Source organism: Amyelois transitella, chromosome 17 (assembly GCF_032362555.1).
Source record: "Amyelois transitella isolate CPQ chromosome 17, ilAmyTran1.1, whole genome shotgun sequence".
Classification (NCBI taxonomy): domain Eukaryota; kingdom Metazoa; phylum Arthropoda; class Insecta; order Lepidoptera; family Pyralidae; genus Amyelois; species Amyelois transitella.
In genome coordinates this window covers 3670265-3677598 of record NC_083520.1, presented here as the reverse complement: position 1 = coordinate 3677598, position 7334 = coordinate 3670265, and positions in this window count along the sequence as shown.

Sequence of the window (7334 nt, the reverse complement as noted above, 5' to 3'; positions counted from 1 at the left end):
ATGCAGTAATAAAATTCTGAATTGTTTAAAAATGAAATTAACTTAAATTATTTAAGATTAAGTAAGATAACTTAAATAATTTAAGTTACAGTTAAGAACGACATAAGACCTTATGTTTAAATTTATAAAGGTTAGCGTCCTTGGGCGGCTTTGGCCACTACATACACACATACAATCACGTCTTAATCGCTTACGCAGTAGTCAGAGCCATCGCGTACAAGAAAAAAACCCAAGCCTATTGGCCTCTCCCTTGATCGACTTTTACAATCTGCAAGGGAATGGAAACAGCTGGCGCACGCTGAGTTATTTCTTCATACCAGACCAGCTTGGAAGCACCACTATTTTTAATAATTTCGATTATTCTTCCACTTCATCTTTATTAAATGTTTACACAAATCTTCATACTTCTTTTTATTCATACACAGTCATCAAACTATTCAAGCGAGCACGTAGCTTTAATATGTTCTTGATCCAACCTTATAATTTACCTTGTTTATATTCAGAATGAACTCTAACAGGTCAAAGTTCGTTCATGCTAATCTCAATAATTACTTGACTAACTTTATTAAAATTCTATACTCAGGTAAACAAATATAACTTATTTTAGAAGTATACAACATTTTTAGTATAGCATTAGGAAGGATCTTCGAAATCATACCAATCTTAAGTTAATCACTTAAATTATATAATATTAGAAAACCCCATTTTAACATTAACTTAATATTGGAATTGAGATTTAGAAAGAAACAGGTTGCAAGCCCATGTATATTAATGTAAATCTTACGTACATACATACAAATCATTCCTCTTTCCCTCCGGAAAACTTGGGAGGCAGAGACTTCATCTTTCCACTCGCCACGATTCCTGCTTTCTTCTTTCGTTTCATTCACATTCATAATTCTTTATGCAAGCTCCTCGGTTTCGGGTACTCTTTATCTGATTTGAGCAAGGTACATTAATATAATTCTGACTCGTTTATATAAACGAAATTAGTTAAACAAAGAACTAGTTCAATCGCTTACAATCATGTAAAACAACATGCTTGCATACTGCACACGACATACAGTAAATGGGGAACTGTCTGCGACAGAAATGCTATTTCCTACCTGTCGATTCTCTATGAAAATGAGCGAGACTTTTCATTCGTTCTACAGTTTTAGGACGTTCACATGCAATTGGATGGTGTCATGAATTTTTTACATTATATCTATATATATAAAACTCTTCCGTTACTGAGTGACTGACTGACAGACAACGCACAGTCGAAACTACTGGTCGTAGACAGCTGAAATTTGGAATGTAACCTACATTCCAAATCCATTCCAATCCATTTCCTTGGGATATGTAGGGGAGCACTAAGAAAGGATTTTTGGAAATTCAACCCCCAAGGGGTGGAAAAGGGGTAAAAACGTTTCTATGAAAAATCTTATTCCTTGGGTTTATAAACTTGAAACTTGGCATGAACACGTACATAGGCAAGTAAATATGTTTGACATTATAAGTTTTTTCAAACTACCCTCCAATCGTGATTTAGGGGGTGCGATTGGGTGACTGATTTATTAACGCACAGCCGAAACCGCTCGGTATAGGAGTCTGAGATTTTGAACAGAGGTTCCTTTAGTAACATAAGTGAGCACTAAGAAGGGATTTTTGAAATGTCAACCCCCAAGGGGGGGAAACTCGACCCCCAAAATAATCAAATGGGGGGTCAAAGTTTGTATGAAAATCATCGTTCCGCTTTCACGCCTGAACCGCTGAACCGATTTTGATGAAATTTGGTATGTATATAGTTTAAAACCCGCGTTCAAACAAAGGCTACTTTTTTTTCAAAATTCGACCCCCAAAATAGTCAAATGGGGGGTGAAAGTTTGTATGAAAATCATCGTTCCGCTTTCACGCCTGAACCGCTGAACCAATTTTGATGAAATTTGAAATGCATATAGATTAAGATATGTACGAGTTCAAACATAGGCTACTTTTTTTTTTCAAAAAACAACCCCCAAAACAATTAAAGGGTGAAATCATCGTTCCGCTTTTACGGCCTAACCGCTAGGCCGATTTTGATGAAATTTGGTATGCATACAGTTTTAGTATTTTTATTTTAACGTCAACAGAAATTTATAATCTGTGAAAATGTCACCTGTCTAGCTAATACGGATCATGAGACACGCCTGGTGACAGGAGGATGGGTGCCCAGCCAACACAGTATAGCTGTATAAATTTTGCGTAAAAGCAATCTTTTAACTTTAAGCTGGATAAAGTATTTGTATAACTTCTGTGTAAGCGCTTATACAGGTGATATTCAAGCAATTTGGGCACAACATATCTTGCTTCAATTTGGTTAACAGTTGATTAATAGCCACATAGCAGCTGAATAAATGTACGACACACTGAATATCTTCTGCATAAATTCTGATTTTTCTTTAGTCCAGAAATTATACATCTTCTATGCAGTTGTTAATTTGTGAGTTCAGATATTCAAATGATATACGAAATTCCGATCTTTGGAGTAGTTTTACAAAGAAATTATTCAAGTAAAAAGTATTTTTTATTGTGACGGGATAAATTTGTGTCGCTTAGTTCAAAATATTGTAAATGGTCGCCGATATAAAATAGCGTAAATGATTTCATACAGTTTAAGTAAGTTTAAGGTGAATTATATAAACGCATGGCACTTTACTGTGAATTATCAACATGATCATTATACATTTTTTGAGCGCCTCAAGATAAAGCTATATTTTAAAAGGTAAACAAATGTGAAATAATATTTAAATTAAATGATCTTTACTTTTTATCAAATTTCAGTCCCAGCAAGTAATGAGAATCAAATTTTGTATAACTGATAATGTTTCCTACTCACTAAACAAAGTGTTTCATAAGATAAATGTTGAGGATTTATAAAAATAGGTTTATGTCGAACGTTAGTTAATGGCGGAAGGCCAATTTGAATTAAAGTGTTTATATCAGTGATTATTTTGCTTATTTTTGCATAATAGTTCACATACTACTACATATCCAGAAATTATTTGGTTTAAAGTACAATAATTATATATTTATCAGCAAAAGGTCTTAAATTACATAAAACAGTATACTTTTATTCAGCGTTTTAGGGTGCTTTATATAGAAAATAAATCCATGAATATTTGAGGGTGATGGGACCTATACTAATGTAGGTATTTATAGTATTTATAGTACTACTATGAATGACGCATTGCGTAATATTTAGTTAGACAATTGTTTATATTACCAACTAAAATTGTAGGTAGTTGCAACCAAAAGTTTCGCGCTTGTTACAAAATACACCCAAGAGCACCTAATTATATTTCCATTTAAATCTCTTTTTTAATATCTTTCACACATATGTATGTATTGTCGTTATCTGCACCTAAAGTTGGACCCAGTCTATGTGTTTGAATCACTAATCCTGATGGTGATGCATAATCATCGTGTACAGAACCCTCTTCAACTGTGTTGGTCGCACTTGGCCCGGGCCCATTTGTATCAGATGTTAAACTCTTTTCTATTACTGTACAGATACTATTTTTTATCTTTACATACTCTCGTGAACATTTTCTTCTTGTTCCTCCCGTTCTCTTTTTTTTCCATGAATCATTTACTCTTTTGTTATTATTTTTCTGAGGTGGCATATTGTTGATTTTGTCACAAAATGGTGAAATATCTGGATATAAACATACGATATCTTCAACTAATCAGTTATTTGCTGCTTAAGATACCCACATTTGTAACTGATATTGTTTTAAGTTTAACATTAAGACAATTGTATGCTTATAGCGCTATAAGTTTGGTAAAACAAGGAGTTTATTTTCAATTTTGCAGAAGTTAGCTGTAAAAAGAAGAAAATATCTAAATTATTCAGCATCTGAATAAATTAGTACCATTTCGTACACTAAACAGCTTAATGAAAGTATTTCGTCTAATATTCAGCGTTTTGCTGTTGAACTGCTTTTCTTTAAAATGTTATACAGGTCAATGCAAAAATTTCAGCTAATGTGCAGATAATAGCTGTTTCAATTACTTTTATTTGAATATCGCTTGTTTAGCAGATACTACTCTTGATTATTATTCAGCTTGAAAAAATACCGCGAACTTTATGCAGAATTTAGTAAGCTTACAACATTATTTTAATTTAAGAACTCTCTTATTCAAAATTAAGCCATAACATCAGCTGTAATACATAATTAATAAAGCTTGACACTGCTTATTGTGGTATATTTTCGCTATTATCTGGCTTATGTGTTGGCTGGGTGAGCGGACAGACAAACTAACAGACAGACGGACACCGAAGTCGAGTAATAGGGTCCCATTTTTACCCTTAAGGTTCGATGGAACCCTTATAAGTGTTAATTTTTGATATGCAAAAGATAAGAAAATTTATTCCTTCAATGAACAATTTGTTTGATAATGTAGCAATAGATGGCGCCACCATGTCAAAGTCGCTATCGTTTGTCGTTCGACAATCAATAAGACTTCTATGATTTTGAAAGCATTTTTACCCTCCGTTAATAAGTTGTTGGTCGTTTCGTATTCATGCTTGAAGACGTTTCGTTGTGTTTTGTTCATTTGTATTGTAAATATATTGGTTAGTAAAAAATACGTGTCAGTTGCGGAAAGCAGGATGGCACTAAATAGGATGGGACAGGATAGGAGGACTGGACGGGGCAGGACGGGACACAACAGGTTGTGACGGGACGGAACAGAACGAGAAGAGACGGGAGAAGCCATATGAATTTAAATCAAATATAAACTTAAAACAGTCCCGCACGATACGGGATTAAAAAATGGGTGAAATTTTATGTCGTATCCTTATAATCTAAAATACATTTGCGCGGGCGAAGCCGCGGGCAAAAGCTAGTTTACTCATAAAGGTACGATTTGCTTTCACATAATAATGTAACTTTAAACGCTTCGGTCATATAAGATCTATATGCCTTAAAAAAATTAGTAAATGCTATTAACAACATTTCATCATTCATAGTTAGTCATTTCTCGTAAAATTAAATTACTTATTGTCTTAATTTTTGATTTCTATGATCTATCCATATTCGCTGTCATGAGTAACCAACTCTTGCAAATGGGTACGTATTTCGTTTAAGAAAATATACTTAAATAAGAAGAGTAATTTTCCATTTGCCGACTTGCGTACATATTCAAAGTATGTATTTAAAAACTTACTAACAGATATTCAAATAAGTACATTTTATTGAGTCTAATTGAACAACAACCAGGGAAATAGAGGCGTAATAAATTGGAGCATGTTCTTATTTGTTTACGCAAATCTATGGAATTCAATAAACATAATAACACATCTGTTACCCATTAGGATATCCAGAAATCCATTTGTGACGATCCTTACAGATTTCTCTTGCAAAGAAAACAGCAACCAGTAAAATCATTAATTCTTTCTGAATTAAAAACTCATAAAAGGAAATGTCCATTATGGAGGTCCGAAATTCTAATTCCTTTTGATAGCTCTTTTAACAACGGCTGTAAAGTAAAAACAAATGACTGTTTTGGGAAACGGTCTTGTTTGAAATGGGCAAGTGTACATATTGCGATTCCCTTTTAAAATAATGGTATTAATTGACATGAAAATAATGATTTTTTTAGCTAAATTTGGTCTCCGAGATTTATGACTATTTGCTATTATCATGAAATACTCGCAGATACTCATATGAATAGAATAGAATAGATTTATTTTCATAATTGGATACAAGGTATCACTTATTGACGTCACATCACATAATAAGTATGGGATAAAGATGTGAAATATATTATTACTCATATGTATGTTTTTACTATATAAATAATATGAATATCTGCGGGAAAATCGGGAATTTCATATCATTTCCGTAGATAGGTAGTAGGTAGAGTTGTTGGCGAGAGCAAGTAACAGTTTTTTTTTTTTTGCAATTCATTAGAAAAATATTTTCTCTTAAAACTAGAAGATGAATAACATGAACAAAGTCTATTCAGCAGCTGCACTCAATTTGTCAATTATCTGAGTAATACCAGACATCTGTTAGCCTTCACCTTAATTTATGTCTAGATTAAGTCTTACAATTCGCTTTCGAGACTGTCCGTTGAGCTGAAGTTGATGATAATTTATTTCCGAAATTAACACAGTTTACACGCCTAAGCCAGATTCTCGACCAATTAATTTACTATGGTAAAATTTCGAAAGCTTGGCTTTGCGTAATGTTTAGTTGTTTTGTTTGATATTTTGTATCGTGATAAATATCTGTACTCTTTTACACTTCGCGTAAGTCGTGGTTACATAGTCCCTTCTCTGGTGGGAAAACAAGGATGCGCTTTGGACCTTAATCCTGGATTAGGTACGATGTCAGGTATTTACGTAAATCTTTATCGTAATTTATTTTTTTCTGATTGAAAATAATAAATTACGTTCCATATTAAAAGTAACTAAAAATCTACTCCCAATACCTGGAATGTTCAAGCTGATTCCAGCGACAAAGTGAAAAGTCAACACTAGTGATATCAAATATTTACATAGGGATATTCTCAAACAAAATTTCAACTTCAAAATCCACTTTGAAATTCGTTTTCCATTTCACATTTCGAATTTTAAATCGGGCAATGTGTTCGGAATTTGAAATTCCCGCGAGATGCGAGGGCGGGATATCCGCGCCGCGGTCACTGTGCGACTAACGTTGTCTTCGCACTGCCGGATCACAATGGAAGCGAAATGCCTAGACCCCTTTACCACTGATGTGAATGAGATACAAGTACGCTGGACCAAATTCATATGTCGAAAATATAGAAGAGGACACTGACTGACATGTCAATGCACATCGCTGAGTCTAGAACATTTAAATTTGGAATAGTTTCTGTATGTGGTCTAGAGGTGCACTAAAAGATTTCCCAAATTTTTTTTTCACACGAACCAATGAAGCCGCGGGCGTACTCTAGTATACAAGATGGCAGAAAGTTTTTGCCGCCCAATTGAAGGTCCAACTAGAGCGAGTCCTGTGAGTAGTAATATTTGATGTTACGTTTGATGCAAATGTTATATTGAACAATTCTGTATGAAAAAAATGGGCATTTCCCAGTTCTTTTCATGATTATAACCAAACGTGTGTTTGTTTAAAAAATTTGGAATCAATGAGAAAGCGAAATACTCGTAACTTTACGTATTTTGTGTTATTTTATATCAACGCATTAATCACTTAATATGAATCATTCTTACATTACCAATATAAAATCCAGAGTAAACTAAAGAGGTCAGTGTACCGTATACGCATCAAGGTAAGTGAGCAGCAGAACTAGGTTAGTGATCAAGTAAGACGGAAAGCCTG